This window comes from Brachycentrus maculatus, unplaced genomic scaffold (assembly GCF_059751285.1).
Source record: "Brachycentrus maculatus isolate JH-2025_06_01 unplaced genomic scaffold, ASM5975128v1 h1tg000358l, whole genome shotgun sequence".
Taxonomy (NCBI): domain Eukaryota; kingdom Metazoa; phylum Arthropoda; class Insecta; order Trichoptera; family Brachycentridae; genus Brachycentrus; species Brachycentrus maculatus.
In genome coordinates, this window is record NW_028281107.1 from 295,396 (window position 1) to 317,500 (window position 22,105).

The 22,105-nt window shown below is 31.5% G+C and overlaps 1 protein-coding gene and 1 long non-coding RNA gene across 2 annotated transcripts in view; one reads left to right on the forward strand and one right to left on the reverse strand.

Annotated features, from left to right (window-relative positions):
* The window catches only part of LOC148303642 (uncharacterized), a 384,039-nt gene that overhangs the window by 285,715 nt on the left and 76,219 nt on the right, over nt 1–22,105 (forward strand). The window lies entirely within an intron of this gene.
* LOC148303644 (uncharacterized) overlaps nt 1–22,105 on the reverse strand; it is a 94,115-nt gene that overhangs the window by 71,712 nt on the left and 298 nt on the right. The gene's annotated exons all lie outside the window — the stretch shown is intronic.

Here is a 22,105-nt window from a genome sequence, read left to right on the forward strand (position 1 = left end):
TACTTTTAACAGTTTCCAGGTTTATATTGTAACATGTGTTAAAATGTTTAAAATCATAGTTTGAACTCTTAACATAGATGGAGAAGAATATGAATGTCTGGGTGATTACAGGAGTTATGACCTGTCTAAGGTTGGTTAAGTGATCACTTTATACGCGTGTAACATACATCATTTTACATATGATTGACAACCACACTTCTCAAATTTTAGTTCCCCTACACATGTCATAAATCTCATGACGCTTTCACGTGAGTTCACTGGAGCCATATATGGTTGATTTGAGATAGCTTTTCTTTAGCAGACACCTTTTTATTCCATGGTATACAAAATTCTTACTGATTGTGAACAAGGTTTTGGACGCACCTAAAAATGTTGTGTCTTTTAAATCGGCTTATAGCTTTTTACTTAAAAAATAGGTTTAGTAAAAATTTAATATTTTGTGTTATTATCCCTCCGTAAAAATGCATTTAAGAATAAAATAATAATTATGTCAGGTAAGTACGTTATACGTTTGTCCGTCTCTGTAGTGTAATGGTCAGCATGTTCGGCTACCGTTCTGGAGATCCCGGGTTCGATTCCCAGGGGGGGTAAAATAAATATGAGTGATTTTTTCACTATAATATTTATTCCATATTACCCTGGACTGGTACCTGGAGGGCTGATCACCTTTCCTTCATGTGTAAAACGATTAAGATAACACTGCGTTTATATGATGCAGTGCCCTTACCCATCATCCGGGTGCGGATAAGGGTTTTATTTATTATTTATTTTTAAGTACGTTAACATTTTCCAGGTTTTTGTTGAAATATATGTTTTAGTCTTTTAAATCGGTTTCCTGAACATTTCATACTACACAATCAGGGCTTATACCTTTTTACATAAAAAATAGGTTAAATATAAATTTAACAATAAGTTTGCGTAATTATCACTGCGTAAAAACCATTTGCGTATCGTTTAGATGTCGATAATGGCAAAGTAATTATAGCCGATTGTGTTAAATACCACAACGTGTTAGTTGTATTATGAGCGCCTTCGTATTTATTAGACAAATAAAGCGACATGCTTAAATTAATGTATCTAAGAATTGAATTGAGTGGTTCTCAACATAAGGCGCGCGTTCATTAGGAGAGGCCGAAACATTGAAAGACAGGATGAGTTTCACAATCGCCTCTTCGATCGATTTCTTTATTTAGCGTTTTAGTTCATATAGTTGCATAAAGCAACATATAATTATCATCACTGTATCATTATGTAAGTGGAAAAAAGAGCAGAGGAAGACCGAGAAAAAAGTGGTCAGGTTAGGAGTCGTAACAATCGGCGGGTATGTATGAGGAGATGCATGAACGTGGAAGAGGCGAAGAATGTTTGCAAAGACAGAGTGGTGTGGCGTTCTATCCTCTCTGCCTACCCCTGCGGGGAAGCCGAGTGATGGTTAGTTAGTTAGTTTAGTATTATCATCAATCCCTCGCCTTTGAAATTGAAATATATCGTATTTAATAAAAGCTTATTCTTAAAGTAAATCAAGTCGTAAATATGCTTAAACACTTGGACAGATTGATGAACGTAACACAATGTGTGAGAAGTGATCACTGAAGCCATCCAACGATTGGTTGTAAGTCCTGAAAATCTCCAGGTCTCTATGTAAGCTTCCCATAAATTGCTTCTTTATTCGACTCTTAAATAGTTTTTTTTTTTGGATTTTAGTGTTTTAGAATTTAATAAACCCTGATGATGACAAGGTTTTTGTCGAAACCGGTTGGTTACGTGTACTAATAATAAATCAATAAAAAGTGGTTAATATAAAGTTTTTTAATTTTATAAAGTTTATTAAATGTGCCACAAAGTATCTGCGGAAAACATTCAAGAAATCTTTAATATGTGTTTTATATCAAATTTAAGAGTTAAGCTCTTGTTTATACAACAATATCTTCTTTATTAGACTTTTTAATATATGTATGTTTTTTATCAAATTTAAGAACTAAGCTCTTATATATGCAGCACTTTCCACCGCTTTCTGTTAAAAATCTGATTTCTGAGATCTTTATACGACTTCTACTGCTTTGTCTTTCAATAGTACAAAATTCCACATGAGTATACAGTACTTATTATATATTTTGAGATTTTAAATGAAAATGAGGAGAGAGGGGACAATTGGATTAAAAGAAGGAATAAAAAATCATTTTTTGTTGTTAAAAGTGCCTAAAATTTACAAATCTACATAGTGTCAAAAATTTCACGAAAATATATTTTAATAAATTACATTTGTTTTCTCGACTGTATCCTAATCAAATGTTGGCAAGGGGTACTCACGATTTTTAAAAAATAAGATGGAAAAAAACGGACCAAAATATATAAAATGTGCATATTAATTAGGCCTGTCAATAAAAACGTTTCATAATTAAAATGTTACTTTGTTTTTAAATTACTTTATAGTGATTTTAAAGCAAAGCTACATTTTAATTATGAAAGGGAAAATCATAAAGTTAGTGCTTCAAATATAAATTATAAAAATGTTTCAATTTAAAAAAAAAAGAGAAACACTGGTTTTGTAAGAGAAATCAAATTTATGTTTGGAATGCGATTGTAAATACTACACAAACACATTAAGTGGTCGTTGATTCCGGAGCAAATCCTATATGTTCACACGTAAATTCAGAGAAACCGAAATCTATTCAAGTTTAACGCTTTGTAGTAAGTAATTCACTGTTATGATTAAAATGTAACTTTCTTTTAAAATCACTCTAAATATTGTATTATAACTTAATTATAATGTCCACCGGTTTCAAAGCTAACCACTTCTTCATCAAGACTGATTTTTCAGTGTATTACAAATATGCAATAGAGGACGTAAATTAGATTACTTAGAAATATTATAAATACTTTTTTTTTTTTTTTTTTATTATTAGATTAAAACCAATATTTTTAGCTTTTCCACTTTTTTATTTGACCAGCGACCGGGTTTCGTCGTTACCGACATCATCAGACTGGTCTGATGATGTCGGTAACGACGAAACCCGGTCGCTGGTCAAATAAAAAAGTGGAAAAGCTAAAAATATTGGTTTTAATCTAATAATAAATTAAAAATGCAATTCCATCACGAAGTGTCAGTGGATAAAATAAATCTATTATAAATACGTATTAATCAGTCTTGATAAAGAAGCGGTTAGCTTCGAAACCGTTAGACATAATTAAAGTTATAATAAAATATTTACAGTGATTTTAAAACAAAGTTATATTTCAATTATAAAATGGAAAATCACAAAGTTATAACCTCAAACATTTTTTTTAATCGCTCATATATAAATAAAAAATCTTAAACCGGTGTTAATATTATTTTTGACATCTCATCGAAGATGAAGAAGAATATGGAAGTCTGGGCATTTACGGGGCTGACGACCGTCATAGGCTGGTTTAAGTGATCACTTTACACACGTGTAACATTCACCAATTCTACACATTATTGACAACCACACTCCTCAAATTCTTGGAAGTTCTTTATATATATGAACCAATTTAGAAACCTTGTTCTTGAATAACTAGAACTTCACTAGAGACATCTATTGGTGAGATGTAAAGAAGCTTTTTATTAAGCAGAAACTCTTATATTAGTATGTGAGGTCCGAATCCTGGATTATAATCACACACATGAGAAACGCCAAAAAATACGGTGTTAATATGTTCAGAGAATGCGTGTCAGCATTTTCCATGTAGGTTGATGAGTTCCACATATGCACGTGTTCCATTTTAAGGGAGTATAGGAAAACCAGCGAAGTGGAATTCTTCACAGAGTCGATATATGAATATTGAAGAGGTTCCGAAACAAGGTAGGCACTCGCGGTAGACTTCATAAAATTTAGTTCCACACAAAGTTCTACTCTAGTGACCCGAGAGCGAGTATTTTCGAATTTACAATGTCACTTTACCTATTTACATGAGTTATTTTCCGATATTCGCGGGGATGTTTCGGTTTACGATTCTTAACAGTTCCACAAAAAAAACGATTCGAACTACGATTTTATTCACATACTTGAGACCCGCCTGAAAACATGATTTTCAAATTTCAATCGAAATAAAAAAGTGACTGCTTAATTAAAGTAAGGAAGAAGAATAATATAATATAATATACAACATTTTGAGTGGGTCCAAATAATGAGTGTGTTCACAAAACCAAAAAAATATTATGATAACAATAATAATAATAATAATAATATAACATCATAGAAAAATTAGAAAAGTATAATAATTGCAAATTTAAACGTTTTTTCAATATTATTTTTTGACATCTCATCAAAGATGAAGAAGAATATGGAAGTCTGGGCATTTACGGGGCTGACGACCGTCATAGGCTGGTTCAAGTGATCACTTTACACACGTGTAACATTCACCAATTCTACCCATTATTGACAACTACACTACTCAAATTCTTGGAAGTTCTATATATATATGAACCAATTTTGAAACATTGTTCTTGAATCACTAGAACTTCACTAGAGACATCTATTGGTAAGATGAAAAGAAGCTTTTTATTGACCAGAAACCTTTTTATTAGTATGTGAGGTCCGAATCCTGGATTATAATCACACACATGAGAAACGCCAGAAAATATCATTTTCATTTTTATTATTTAAGTTTATAATTTGACCAGATAATTTATTCACAACATTTTGAATGTGTCCAAATACTTGTAGACAAAATCTGGATTATCTCCAGATTTTGTGAACAAATATTTGCACCCACTCAAAATGCTGTGAATTTTTTTTACTAAAAATTCTATGATAATAATGCAAACATAATTTGAGGTTTACTTTTCATGAATTATGAAGTTTACAAAACTTTATTTGTAAAAAAAAACAAAAAGTAATGAATCATAAAGCAAATGTTAAAAGTTTATTTTTATGAAATTTCTTGTGTGCAATTAATCTAAAACAATATAGAATTCTGGTAATAAAAATGTCATTAAATTAATAAATCAGACTCATTTCCTTTTAACTCGAGAATTATAAGTTAAAAGCTCTCATTTGTAATGGATTAGAGAGCTTTGGAACTGAATAATTGTAACGGTTCGAAATTTGCTATTGGGATACGATTAAAGCTTCACGCATCATAAATTTATTGGTCAAGCCTGTGGCTGGGCCCCGATATTACTCCCGGGTCCTAGATTTTATACCCGGGAATTGAAGACTGGTTTACATTAGTAGATAAAGCGGTAGTTCATTAAAAGTGGCATATACAGTATGTATTAGGGGTTGTAAAAAGGTCCCTGTACTTTTTCTTTGTAGTGAATACTCCTGTAGTGTTTTATTATTTTTATTTCTTGAATGTTTTTCGCAGATACTTTGTGTCACATTTTATGAACAACTTTGTTTTTAACCACTTTGTTATCGATACACTTTTCTCCAACCGGTTTTGACAAGAACCTCGTCATTATCAGGCATGTACTAGTTATAATAATAATAATAATAAATCCTTTACCGCACCCCAATGGTGCATAGGGCACTGCTTCATATAAACGCAGTGTTATCTCGATCGATTACACATGAAGGAAAGGTGATCAGCCCTCCACTTCAGGCACCAGTCCAGTGTAATATTGAATAAATATTAGAGTGAAAAAATCACTTATATTTATTAAACCCCCCTGGGAATTGAGCCCGGGACCTCCAGAACGGTAGGCGAGCACTACACTACGGAGGCGGACATTACACTAACCATTACACTAATTATAAACATTGCAATATTTATAGTTAGGTAAGTGGGCGTGTTTAAGTATTGGTTAATTAATTTAGGTTTGGAGTGAGAGGGGTGAATAGAAAAAATAGCCCTATGAAAAAAAAGAATAGGAAAAATATTTAAAATCATTTGTATTTTACCAATAAAAAAGTTTTTTTTTCTTCATTTTAGGCATGAAACTTTCCAAGATAGACTAAGTGGTAGTATTATACAAAGGCGCCGTGGCCTAGTTTTGTAGACGCTCGACTGCGAAACTAGCACCGCGGGTTCGATTCCCGCCAATTGCAAAATAAATTCAAGAAAGATTAATTTTCGATAGGGCTGGGTGTTTGTAGTGTGTTTTTCACATTTACCTTACTTACTATCCTACCTGCATACAAGTCTCTAAAAGTACAGGCTTTGGCGGTTATTCCTTTTTTAAATAAAAAATGTATGACTTTGAAATTTTTTGTGTAGTATAGCTTTCAATCATGGATAAAATGTTGAATATTACACGTGTGTAAAATGGTCCGCCTCCATAGTGTAGTGGTTAGCGCGCTAGGCTACCATGCTGGAGGTCCAGGGTTCGATTCCCAAAAGGGTGAAAAAAAATATCAGTGATTTTTCAGTCTAATGTTTATTTATTATGACCGTGGACTGGTACCTGAAGCGGAAGGCTGATCACCTTTCCTTCGTGTATTTAACGATCAAGATAACACCGCTTCTATACGATGCAGTGCCCTATGCACCATTGGGGTGTGGATAAGGGTTAGAAGAAGAAGAAGAAAAAATGATCACTGAACCAGACTTTGACAGGTTTCAAGTCTTGTAAATACCCAGACTTCCATATTCTTCTTCATACATGTTAAGATGTCAAAATTGTTTGATTTTTTTCTGTTTTCTTTGTAAATAAACAAAGACAGAAATACACTACCGCCAAATGTCATAAGCTCACCTCTGACTACTGCTATCTTTAGTATGCTAGTGACAAGAGAGTACTATTAATTCTACTAATAAATTGACCAATGTAAATTTCATTTCTCCCTGGATGCTGTGTCTAGGGGCTTAGGCCCAAATAACCCATTTGAGATTAATCTACAGGAGTCCTCTGTCCGTGCTAATCTGTAATGGACGAATTATTCAGTGGTCAGGGTCAGATGGTGATTTAAAACCATTTAAGCAAAATATCAAATCAAATGTTGCATGATAGATGTTCCAATGGTGTGATATAAGGAACAATTTCAAGGCTGAGACAAGAATTATCGATAAAATTTAGAAAGGTGTGTTGAAATAGTTTATTTTGTTACGATGTGATTTCCCCATTCATCCCTTTTCAGGCTGTGTGTTCGTTAATTCACTATTGAATAAGGTAATCCAACCCTCGTTTGATGATCAGAAAGCTCTTTGTCATGTTTAGCAAACCATGCCCTAAAGGCCAGTTAAGTCGGGAATACAATACACAATGAATGTAGTTAGCCGTTGAAAGGGTTTAAATGCCCTGGCAAGATAATAAGAGCTTAGCGACAATCATGTAACTAAATACTTTGTCGAAGAGTCGTAGAAATGATGTGAGCGTTATTTTAGTACCAAAATATTGAGCGTGTCCAAATACTTGTTCACTAATCTGAATTATCTCCAATTATATGAGTTATTTTTTATATTTTTTTTGACATCTCATCAAAGATGAAGAAGAATATGGAAGTCTGGGCATTTATGGGGCTGACGACCGTCATAGGCTAGTTTAGGTGATCACTTTACACACGTGTAACATTCACCAATTCCATCCATTATTGACAACCACACTTTTATATATATATATATATATATATATATATATATATATATATATATATATATATATATATATATATATATATATATATATATATATATATATATATATATATATATATATATATATATATATATATATATATATATATATATATATATATATATATATATATATATATATATATATATATATATATATATAAATATATTGTTTTGAAAGAATAACCCATAGCCTCTATTAAGCCTCTATTTTAGAAGCTTGTCTGAAGGTATGATATTTAGGTAAGGGAAGGCTCTGTAAATACATTGTAAAAAACAAAGAAATAAATTATTTTTAAAAAAAAGCGGGCGTGAACAGATATGTGACCTCTCCGGTGGTCTCCGGTGGAATGAGTTCTGTGCTTGCGATAATCCCCTTAAGAAAAAATCTTCATTATGACCTTAAAAAATAAAATAAAAAAGGAGTTTTGCAGATCTCTACTGACGCTATTTCTTCAACTGCGGGTGAAAATTGTTTCATGTTTTACCGTGTACACGCTAGAAACAATTGGCTATGTTCCAGATGTCAATTTTCAATTCGTCTTATGTTCGAATCTTCTGGAAGTTCAAAGAAGATTAGTCAGGCACTCCAAACTATGGCAGTATGGAAGTGTTGTGAATGGTTCAGAAGACGCCAACTGTGTGTACCATGTTAAAACTTCCTCGGTATACAGTGATAGAACATTGACGTGTGGAATGTATCCATAAAATGTAAAAAAACAACCCCATTCGAATTGAATATTTCTATGATATGTATAAAATAATTCAATTCAAATTAAATGTAAAAAAAAATGTCATTCAAATGGATTATTTCCATAAAATGTAATGAAATAACGACATTCGAATTACATATTTCCATAAAATGTAAAAAAGAACCCCATTCAAATTGAATATTTCTATGATATGTAAAAAATAATTCAATTCAAATTAAATGTACAAAAGAATGTCATTCAAATGGATTTTTTCCATTAAATGTAAAAAAATAATGCTATTCAAATAAAATATTTCGAATTGAAATTTAAAAATAAGAATGCCGTTGACATTGAATTAAAAAAATTTTCCATAAAATTTTAAAAAAAATAATGAAATTCAAATTGAGTTTTTACATAAAATGTAAAAAAAAATTAGGATACTATTTCAAGTGAATATTTTGGTAATATGTAAAAAAAATATCATTCAAATTGAATATTTCCATAAAATATTTAAAAATATATTGCCATTTAAAATTAATGTTTCCAAAAAATGTAAAAGAGAATGGCATTCAAATTCTTTATTTCCATTAAACGTTAAAAAGAATAACATTCAAATTCAATATTTTCACAAGATAGAGTGCATAACCGGAAACACGTTGAGAGACGAATTTTCCTCGATCTTTCTCTGCTCGTATTACCAACTAAATTCCCTTGATTAATTTATTTTACCGTTCTTTCCTTATTTATCCGTTCTCAAACCATCTCAACATACCGTCTTTAATTTCAACTAACCAAAAACATTACAGAGAAACACTCTCCTTATCATTCATCGTTCACTTTGTGTAATTAAATTTAATTACACAAAGTGAAGGAAGAATGATAAGGAGAGTGTTATATTACCATACCACAAAGTAACTATGTTTTTTTTTTAATATTAACAACAGCAACATATGTAAAACAAAACAATTAAAAGATACACATTAAACAAGCCAATTATAGTTAACCATAGAAACATTAAGATTAGTAAAAAATATTTAGTGTAGATCTAGCAAATGAATGAATTTGTGTGTGTGTGTGATGTTGATTCTAGTAGGGACATACATACAATGCAGAGAACCATAGTTTTTAAAGATCCTGAGAGGACAATATGGTCACCATTCGACTTTTCAGCACAGATGTTCCGCAATTGAAAACGTCAACTTGGCTAAACATGAGTTGTACTCACTAGCCATTCGAAACATAGGTAAACTCCGCGCATGATTAGTTCGAAGGACAGGTACTGAATAAAGATTGTGACGTGTGACGGGTACGGTAGCCGGGTACATTATACGTTATTTCAGAAATCAAAACCGGACTATCGATACGCCCACTTATCATATCCTGGAGGATTCCCATATCCACAAAATATTTTAACATCCAAAATATATTACAAAACATTGAATCTATGAATAAGTCTGGATTTCTGTATTCTACCACTGTAAGTTATCAAACCGGATTAATCTCGCTTTGCAGTATATTAGATTTGACACGATTAGTGACATTTTCCACTCTCTCTTTACGTAAAAGGCGACTGGACTGTCACACTAAATTTTAAGCTTTTTACGTAATATTTTCTCCGTCTGGGCAAATTCTCTTCCATACTCTTTGGCCAGCTTTCTCAGTCAATTACGTAAAATATAAAAAAATGTTAATTTTTACTTTTGTTTTAAATTAATTAGATATGTATTTAAATGTGCATTTAACCAATTTTCCAAAAATCGGTGTACAAAGAAACACTTATTTATTTTTACATTATTGGCATATCAACATAGATGAAGAAGAATATGGAAATATAGATATTTACAGGGTTCACGACCGTCGTAGGTTTAGTTAAGTGATGATGACAGGCGCCGTGGCGTAGTTGCGTAGACGCCTGACTGCGAAACTGGCGCCGCAGGTTTGATTCCCGACAAGTAAAAAATAAATTCCAGAAATATTTATTTTCAGTTGGTTTTGGATATTTGTGACGTTTTAATCACATTTACCTTCCCTATTCTTACTCTGCTACCAACAGACAAGCCTCTATAAGAAGCTTTGCGGGTTATTCCTTTTTAAAAAAAATACACACGTGTAACATTCACCAATTCTACCTACGATTGACAACCAAATTACTATTTTTTTAAACTCTTACATATATTGATCAAACTCGTGACACAATATATGTTACTTCACAAAAGTCCCTAATCCGCAACCCGATCGTGCATAGAGCTTTTCATCATATAAACGCAGTGTTATCTTGATCGTTAACAAATGAAGGAAAGATGATCAGCCTTCCGCTTCAGGTACCAGTCCAGGGTAAAATTGAATAAGCATTAGAGTGAAAAAAACACTTATATTTACAACATTTTGAGTGTGTCCAAATCCTTGTTCACCCCACCCCCCCTCTTGGGAATCGAACCTGGGACCTCCAAAACAGTAGCCGAGCATGCTGACCATAGGCGTACAACTCATAATATAAGGGTTACGTAAAATATTAACCCGAATAAAAAAATAAAGGAAATATGTTTATATATATATATATATATATATATATATATATATATATATATATATATATATATATATATATATATATATATATATATATATATATATATATATATATATATATATATATATATATATATATATATATATATATATATATATATATATATATATATATATATATATATATATATATATATATATATATATATATATATATATATATATATATATATATTTAATTATATGTACAATACCATATATTCTACTCACAGTAAAAAACAAACACCGCAGTTTTTTTTTAAATGTACATTTATAGGTTTTTTTTCCTTAATAGAAACATATTTCCTTTGGACAGTTTTCCGTATGTAAAAATGCCTTACGTTGCATTCCTATATTTATCTACTATACAAAAATTTTGATTACGTAAACAAGTGTATATTTACGACAAAAACTAAGAAATATGTGTTATTTATGAGTATTTTATTCACTTCAGTAGATATTATTTTTATATTTATATTATAGGCGTCTCAGCTAAGATGAACCATTTCCTTTGTTTTATACACAGTATTTCAAGGTGTATGACCTGGCATTTGGCCGTCATATGTGGTCACTTTTTACACCTGTGTAACGTTCACCATTCTGCCCATTATTGAGCATCTATATTACATTCATTTTTTTATGTTGTACACATACATATATGCACCGTTGAACATAATTCACTGCTTCCATACTTTACCTCAAGGTTTAAAATAAAATAATAAATACGTCAGTCAGATCATTTTACTTTTAACAGTTTCCAGGTTTATATTGTAACATGTGTTAAAATGTTTAAAATCATAGTTTGAACTCTTAACATAGATGGAGAAGAATATGAATGTCTGGGTGATTACAGGAGTTATGACCTGTCTAAGGTTGGTTAAGTGATCACTTTATACGCGTGTAACATACATCATTTTACATATGATTGACAACCACACTTCTCAAATTTTAGTTCCCCTACACATGTCATAAATCTCATGACGCTTTCACGTGAGTTCACTGGAGCCATATATGGTTGATTTGAGATAGCTTTTCTTTAGCAGACACCTTTTTATTCCATGGTATACAAAATTCTTACTGATTGTGAACAAGGTTTTGGACGCACCTAAAAATGTTGTGTCTTTTAAATCGGCTTATAGCTTTTTACTTAAAAAATAGGTTTAGTAAAAATTTAATATTTTGTGTTATTATCCCTCCGTAAAAATGCATTTAAGAATAAAATAATAATTATGTCAGGTAAGTACGTTATACGTTTGTCCGTCTCTGTAGTGTAATGGTCAGCATGTTCGGCTACCGTTCTGGAGATCCCGGGTTCGATTCCCAGGGGGGGTAAAATAAATATGAGTGATTTTTTCACTATAATATTTATTCCATATTACCCTGGACTGGTACCTGGAGGGCTGATCACCTTTCCTTCATGTGTAAAACGATTAAGATAACACTGCGTTTATATGATGCAGTGCCCTTACCCATCATCCGGGTGCGGATAAGGGTTTTATTTATTATTTATTTTTAAGTACGTTAACATTTTCCAGGTTTTTGTTGAAATATATGTTTTAGTCTTTTAAATCGGTTTCCTGAACATTTCATACTACACAATCAGGGCTTATACCTTTTTACATAAAAAATAGGTTAAATATAAATTTAACAATAAGTTTGCGTAATTATCACTGCGTAAAAACCATTTGCGTATCGTTTAGATGTCGATAATGGCAAAGTAATTATAGCCGATTGTGTTAAATACCACAACGTGTTAGTTGTATTATGAGCGCCTTCGTATTTATTAGACAAATAAAGCGACATGCTTAAATTAATGTATCTAAGAATTGAATTGAGTGGTTCTCAACATAAGGCGCGCGTTCATTAGGAGAGGCCGAAACATTGAAAGACAGGATGAGTTTCACAATCGCCTCTTCGATCGATTTCTTTATTTAGCGTTTTAGTTCATATAGTTGCATAAAGCAACATATAATTATCATCACTGTATCATTATGTAAGTGGAAAAAAGAGCAGAGGAAGACCGAGAAAAAAGTGGTCAGGTTAGGAGTCGTAACAATCGGCGGGTATGTATGAGGAGATGCATGAACGTGGAAGAGGCGAAGAATGTTTGCAAAGACAGAGTGGTGTGGCGTTCTATCCTCTCTGCCTACCCCTGCGGGGAAGCCGAGTGATGGTTAGTTAGTTAGTTTAGTATTATCATCAATCCCTCGCCTTTGAAATTGAAATATATCGTATTTAATAAAAGCTTATTCTTAAAGTAAATCAAGTCGTAAATATGCTTAAACACTTGGACAGATTGATGAACGTAACACAATGTGTGAGAAGTGATCACTGAAGCCATCCAACGATTGGTTGTAAGTCCTGAAAATCTCCAGGTCTCTATGTAAGCTTCCCATAAATTGCTTCTTTATTCGACTCTTAAATAGTTTTTTTTTTTGGATTTTAGTGTTTTAGAATTTAATAAACCCTGATGATGACAAGGTTTTTGTCGAAACCGGTTGGTTACGTGTACTAATAATAAATCAATAAAAAGTGGTTAATATAAAGTTTTTTAATTTTATAAAGTTTATTAAATGTGCCACAAAGTATCTGCGGAAAACATTCAAGAAATCTTTAATATGTGTTTTATATCAAATTTAAGAGTTAAGCTCTTGTTTATACAACAATATCTTCTTTATTAGACTTTTTAATATATGTATGTTTTTTATCAAATTTAAGAACTAAGCTCTTATATATGCAGCACTTTCCACCGCTTTCTGTTAAAAATCTGATTTCTGAGATCTTTATACGACTTCTACTGCTTTGTCTTTCAATAGTACAAAATTCCACATGAGTATACAGTACTTATTATATATTTTGAGATTTTAAATGAAAATGAGGAGAGAGGGGACAATTGGATTAAAAGAAGGAATAAAAAATCATTTTTTGTTGTTAAAAGTGCCTAAAATTTACAAATCTACATAGTGTCAAAAATTTCACGAAAATATATTTTAATAAATTACATTTGTTTTCTCGACTGTATCCTAATCAAATGTTGGCAAGGGGTACTCACGATTTTTAAAAAATAAGATGGAAAAAAACGGACCAAAATATATAAAATGTGCATATTAATTAGGCCTGTCAATAAAAACGTTTCATAATTAAAATGTTACTTTGTTTTTAAATTACTTTATAGTGATTTTAAAGCAAAGCTACATTTTAATTATGAAAGGGAAAATCATAAAGTTAGTGCTTCAAATATAAATTATAAAAATGTTTCAATTTAAAAAAAAAAGAGAAACACTGGTTTTGTAAGAGAAATCAAATTTATGTTTGGAATGCGATTGTAAATACTACACAAACACATTAAGTGGTCGTTGATTCCGGAGCAAATCCTATATGTTCACACGTAAATTCAGAGAAACCGAAATCTATTCAAGTTTAACGCTTTGTAGTAAGTAATTCACTGTTATGATTAAAATGTAACTTTCTTTTAAAATCACTCTAAATATTGTATTATAACTTAATTATAATGTCCACCGGTTTCAAAGCTAACCACTTCTTCATCAAGACTGATTTTTCAGTGTATTACAAATATGCAATAGAGGACGTAAATTAGATTACTTAGAAATATTATAAATACTTTTTTTTTTTTTTTTTTATTATTAGATTAAAACCAATATTTTTAGCTTTTCCACTTTTTTATTTGACCAGCGACCGGGTTTCGTCGTTACCGACATCATCAGACTGGTCTGATGATGTCGGTAACGACGAAACCCGGTCGCTGGTCAAATAAAAAAGTGGAAAAGCTAAAAATATTGGTTTTAATCTAATAATAAATTAAAAATGCAATTCCATCACGAAGTGTCAGTGGATAAAATAAATCTATTATAAATACGTATTAATCAGTCTTGATAAAGAAGCGGTTAGCTTCGAAACCGTTAGACATAATTAAAGTTATAATAAAATATTTACAGTGATTTTAAAACAAAGTTATATTTCAATTATAAAATGGAAAATCACAAAGTTATAACCTCAAACATTTTTTTTAATCGCTCATATATAAATAAAAAATCTTAAACCGGTGTTAATATTATTTTTGACATCTCATCGAAGATGAAGAAGAATATGGAAGTCTGGGCATTTACGGGGCTGACGACCGTCATAGGCTGGTTTAAGTGATCACTTTACACACGTGTAACATTCACCAATTCTACACATTATTGACAACCACACTCCTCAAATTCTTGGAAGTTCTTTATATATATGAACCAATTTAGAAACCTTGTTCTTGAATAACTAGAACTTCACTAGAGACATCTATTGGTGAGATGTAAAGAAGCTTTTTATTAAGCAGAAACTCTTATATTAGTATGTGAGGTCCGAATCCTGGATTATAATCACACACATGAGAAACGCCAAAAAATACGGTGTTAATATGTTCAGAGAATGCGTGTCAGCATTTTCCATGTAGGTTGATGAGTTCCACATATGCACGTGTTCCATTTTAAGGGAGTATAGGAAAACCAGCGAAGTGGAATTCTTCACAGAGTCGATATATGAATATTGAAGAGGTTCCGAAACAAGGTAGGCACTCGCGGTAGACTTCATAAAATTTAGTTCCACACAAAGTTCTACTCTAGTGACCCGAGAGCGAGTATTTTCGAATTTACAATGTCACTTTACCTATTTACATGAGTTATTTTCCGATATTCGCGGGGATGTTTCGGTTTACGATTCTTAACAGTTCCACAAAAAAAACGATTCGAACTACGAAATTTTACAACTAAGCAGGTCATGAAATCACAGTCATCATATGATAAAACGGGCCATGTTAATTTATAAACACCCAGATAACACATATCGCTCACTCCTTTCAAGAACGTCATAAATCAAAAAACTTGATTTTTCAGGAGATCGTTTTTAAAGTTTAAAAATACAATTCAATGTATTAAAAATAAATATCAAGCCACTTATTGAACGTTTTACTGTGCAACAGATCTTTTTAGGTAAAACCTGAAGGATTTTTCTCCGTTTGGAAAATATTTAGTTAATTTTAAAAAAAAATTAAACAATACCTTTTCTTCAAAATGCAAAAACAACACTTTCAGCCCTGTAGCGGGTAAATATTAAGCTAAAAATATGCCTCTTTTGCTGGGATATAGTACATTTTCTGGGCATTCCAAAAACATGCACAACTAAAAATTGACGATATTTGATTTATGACGTTCTTGAAAGGAGTGAGCGATATGCAAATTCACGATATGTTGGGTGTGTCCAAATTGTCATTCACAAATCTGGGTCTCTCTATATAGGAGTTATTTTTACATTTTGATATCTAAACATATGGAAGTCTGGGTAGTTACAGGGCTTACGACCTGTCATAAGTTAGTTAAAGTGATCACTTTATACACATGTCACATTCACCATTTTGACAACCACGATATTTTTTTTTTGGAAATCATACAAATCTCACGTCACTTCATATGTGAGTTTGCAGCAGTATCAATGGTTATTTTGAGAATGTGTTAATAAGCTCGATAGGTAAAAACAAGATTTTATGAAACTGTTTTTTTAGCGTGACAGCGTACTTCGGGAATATGTGCTTTCTTTTTTCTTTATTTTCCATTTAACTAAGCTGAGCCATAGAAAACCGTGGCTTGATACAGCTAGTCAGAAATAAATTACGATTGGTAGCTGAGGCTTTGAATTGATCACCTAACCTATACGTTTAATACGATCAACATAACGCTACATCATTCATACTTCTTTTCTTTAAACCCTTATCCTCACCCGATGGCGCATAGGGCACCGCATCATATAAACGCAGTGTTATTTTGATCGTTAACACATGAAGGAAAGGTGATCAGCCCTCCGCTTCGGGTCCCAGTCCAGGGTAATATTGACTAAATATTAGAGTGAAAAAAAATCAGTTTTCTATATTTGAACCCCCCTAGGAATCAAACCCGGAACCCCCAGTCCTGTAGACAAGCGTATTGACTTCATTCATTACTATATTTCAGTTCGTATGAATGATGAATAATGTGAAAGAGGCAGTATTCACACCGTTTTTAAAGCGTCGAATGATTAATTTCACGGAAATTGAATTCTTTTTCAAGGCCACTTGTCTTCGCAGTTTTTAAACCATAATTTAGTTCTAATGGTCATTACTTTCGCAGAAATATGAAGAAAAATAAGAAGAATGATTCGGAAGACAATATCGGCCGAGAACAATCAGGAGAAGTAATTAAAACTTCCAAAACGGGAACATTTCTTGAAGGGACCGATTAATCAATGCTCACTTATCTCAAGCCAAGATTTCAAGTCAAAAAAGGCATAATACACACTTCCCAAATTTTAATGAATCCTCTTATCTTCGGTCATATAAAGTCAACAATTTTAATTTCTTATATTGATTAACTAAGAAAAGAAGAGGGAAGTCTGAATTATAGCCAAGATTTCGAGTAAAAAAAAAGCCTTACCTTTCCAAATTTTAATGAATCCTCTTATCTTCGGTCATATAAAGTCAACAATTTTAATTTCTTATATTGATTAACTAAGAAAAGAAGAGGGAAGTCTGAGTATTCCATAGAATAAGAAAAGAATAGGGAAGTCTGAGTTTTCCAGGGCTTGCAATCTGGTATTTGATTGGCACAATTTATAGCCAAGATTTCGAGTCAAATAAAGGCATAACTTCCCAAATTTTAATGAATCCTCTTATCTTCGGTCATATGAAGTCAACAATTTTAATTCCTTATATTGATCAACTTAGAAAAGAAGAGGGAAGTCTGAATATTCCAGGGCTTGCAATCTGGTATTTGACTGGTACAATTTATAGCCAAGATTTCGAGTCAAATAAAGCCAGAAATACACAGTTCCCAAATTTTAATGAATCCTCTTATCTTCGGTCATATAAAGTCAACATTTCAATTCCTTATATTGATTAACTAAGAAAAGAAGAGCGAAGTATGAGTTTTCCAGGGCTTGCAATCTGGTATTTGACTGGCACAATTTATAGCCAAGATTTCTAGTCAAATAAAGGCATAAATACACACTTCCCAAATTTTAATGAATCCTCTTATCTTCGGTTATATAAAGTCAACAATTTTAATTTCTTATATTGATTAACTAAGAAAAGAAGAGGGAAGTCTGAGTATTCCAGGGCTTGCAATTTGGTGTTTGACTGGCACAATTTATAGTCAAGATTTCGAGTCAAATAAAGCCAGAAATACACAGTTCCCAAATTTTAATGAATCCTCTTATCTTCGGTCATATAAAGTCAACATTTCAATTCCTTATATTGATTAACTAAGAAAAGAAGAGCGAAGTCTGAGTTTTCCAGGGCTTGCAATCTGGTATTTGACTGGCACAATTTATAGCCAAGATTTTGAGTCAAACAAAGGCATAACTTTCCAAATTTTAATAAATCCTCTTATCTTCGGTCATATAAAGTCAACAATTTTAATTTCTTATATTGATTAACTAAGAAAAGAAGAGGGAAGTCTGAGTATTCCAGGGCTTGCAATCTGGTATTTGATTGGCACAATTTATAGCCAAGATTTCTAGTCAAATAAAGGCATGAATACACACTTCCCAAATTTTAATGAATCCTCTTATCTTCAGTGATATAAAGTAAACAATTTCAATTTCTTATTGATTAACTAAGAAAAGAAGAGGGAAGTCTGAGTATTCCAGTATTTGACTGGCACAGTTTATAGCCAAGATTTCGAGTCAAATAAAGGCATAAATACACACTTCCCAAATTTTAATCAATCGTCTTATCTTCAGTCATATAAAATCAACAATTGTAACTCCTTACATTCATTAACTAAGAAAAAAAGAGGGAAGTCTGAGTATTCCAGGGCTTGCAATCTGGTATTTGGCTGGCACAATTTATGGCCAAGATTTCAAGTCAAATAAAGGCATGAATACACACTTCCCAAATTTTAATGAATGCTCTTATCTTCAGTGATATAAAGTAAACAATTTCAATTTCTTATTGATTAACTAAGAAAAGAAGAGGGAAGTCTGAGTATTCCAGGGCTTGCAATCTGGTATTTGGCTGGCACAATTTATAGCCAAGATTTCAAGTCAAATAAAGGCAGAAATACAAACCTCCAAATTTAAATTTAAATGAATAAGTTAGTTTTCAGTCAAATAAAGTCAACAATTTTAATAAAAGATAAGGTATATCCCTACATGTTTGATTCTTATCCAATTGTTATATTGTTTCATAACGAATGTCGAGTGAAGGTAGGTACACAAAATGTGTCCGAATATGTTCGTCATATACTGGAAATCAATAGTTCTATGTCATAATAAGTGTATCAGCCCAAGGGGATTCATCATTACAATGAAGAGCCACATATGTACACGTTTACGTCATATGTTGAATGCTCGTCTATTGAAAACGTGAATACGACCCTCCGATGAATTAAATTGCATTACATGAAAACAATACTTAAAGTTCCAAAACGGACTCACACAGAGGTAATATTCAACAAATTACAACTTATTACAGTCAAACAACTATAAACTAAAACAATCTTCACATATCGCTCACTCCTTTTAACGTCATAAATCATAAATCGTCATATTTCAGTTATGCATGTTTTCGAAATGCCCAGAAAATGTACTATATCCCAACAAAAGCGGCATATTTTTAACTTAATATTTACCCGCTACATGGCAGAAAGTGTTACTTATGCATTTTGAAGAAAAGATATTGTTTTATTATTTTTTTTTAAATATACTAAATATTTAGAATTCTATTTAGAATTAATCAATCGCAAAAAGGCCTTAAAAAGTTTTTAAAATAAGCTTACTAATTTCAGTAAATAAATACCTCATTTATATATTATAATTACTCGTCAAATAAAAAGCTTTATTTTTATTGAATATTATGCACGTTTAACCTCGGCTCGTAACGCATGTCTGTATTGAAAACTATAGTGCATGTTGGTCTTCGGGTCGACCAAAAATCGCATGTGTTAGACATTTTGTGTAGTTTTGAGTGTGTAAATGGTGCTATGGTGGTGAAGGGTAGTATTGTTTGCATGCTGTGTTAGCGATTGTCCTGACGAAGAGACGGGTACGTCTCGAAACCGGTAGACGTAAAAATCTCGGTGAGTGGGTATATACTAATTTTATTAACATTTTTGTAAAAAAATAAATAAGTAAATATTATGTTTTTAGGCGTAAATGTATATACAACATTTTGAGTGTGTCCAAATACTTGTTCACAAAATCTGGATTATCTCCAATTACAGGAGTTATTTTCATATTATTTTTTGACATCTCATCAAAGATGAAGAAGAATATGGAAGTCTGGGCATTTACGGGGCTTACGACCGTCATAGGCTGGTTTGAGTGATCACTTTACACACGTGTAACACTCACCAATTCTACCCATTATTGACAACCACACTACTCAAATTCTTGGAAGTTCCAAGAATTTGTCAATAATGGGTAGAATTGGTGAATGTTACACGTGTGTAAAGTGATCACTTAAACCAGCCTATGACGGTCGTAAGCCCCGTAAATGCCCAGACTTCCATATTCTTCTTCATCTTTGATGAGATGTCAAAAAATAATATAAATGTATATATATATATATATATATATATATATATATATATATATATATATATATATATATATATATATATATATATATATATATATATTTGAGTTCCAAAATTTTTACTTGTATTATAGTCAATGATGGTTAGAATGATGATCACTTAATACGCGTGTATTAAGTGATCACTTTAACCATTCTATGACGAGCCGAAAGCCCTATAAATACGAAGACATTACAGACTTTACATACTGGAAAACATGATTTTAAACCTTGTAAATACCCAGACTTCCATATTTTCCTTCATCTACGTCGAGATGTCATAATGTATGTAAATATGTTCCATTATACAGCGAAGTTCAGTTATAATTTGGCTGTCAAATTTCGTTGACTGCTATCTGCTAGAACTGAATAATTGTAATGCAAAATTACACGTCACATCCCTAATTAGAGACAAGACAAAGGGTGATTCAGGAACTTGAGTGTTAGCGTTCCTTCCATGGGATCTTTAGGCTTTCCATAGAAGGTTGTACGGGGGAAACATAATTTTATTTACAACATTTTGAGTGTGTCCAAATACTTCAGAAATCTGAGTTTTTCCACATAAGAGATTTTTATTGTTGATATCGCAAAAAACTCGTAGATGAATAAGAGTATGGAAGTCATTTACAGGCCTTATTCGATATCCTTCTTCATCTTTGTTGAGATGTCAAAAAGTATTTTTAAAAACTTGTAAGTCATAATTAACATTGTACGTTAAAAAATATACCTTTTTTTCTAATAATAGATGAATATTTTATTGTTTATTATTGAAAAGTTTGGGATTAAATGAATTTTTATTGAAAAATCTCAAAAAATCTGACCTCAGAGTATTGGTATTATTATACTTTACAATGTAGAGTCTACATCATATGAAAATGAATCATTTCTAGTAATGTTTCTGACAATTATATTTTATAATAAAAACTAAAATCCCTTAGTTCTACAAAATCGTAAATTAGACCAATTATCAGTTTTATTACATTTCATTTCGTTTTAAGAACTAATATTCAACATGCATGCCGTTAAAAGATCATAAATATATTTCAGCTTAAACGTTTATACATATAGAATCGTAGACTAATATAAACATACTCGAACATATATGTTCTCCTTTATTTCTCCTTTTTTTATAACTTCTTCTATTGTAAACCCAGTAGGAATCTATTTTATTTTTCATTAAAAGCAAAAAATTGACTTTGACCGTGAATCAAATAGGAATTTTCTTATAAATTTCATGAGAATATATCCATGTTTAAAAAATATATTAAAATAATTTGAAATTTGTAATTTTTCTGATTCAAATCCGCAAATCAAAGCTTAATATCTAAAACAATTGTTTTATAAATATTTTTTTTGTACTATAGAAAAATATTCACTACATATGGATATATGGATAGTATACTACAAATACTTATATTATATGGCAGAGAATACGTCCTTAGAATACCAAATTAAGAACCAGGCTTATAACATTATCAACGTGGGGTTTCTTCACGAAAATATAAGACGTATACGAAATGAAATGTACGCTGAATTCCTAATATTTCCTGAAAAAAATACATCCGACTGAAAGGCTATTAATTATGTATATCTGTTTATGCCTTTCATCTCCTTGGGGGGTAGAATATCAACCCTTATTTTATTTTACCGGCTTTTAAAAATAACCGGCCTATAAAATCACGTGACGGATTCTAAATCATCCAAA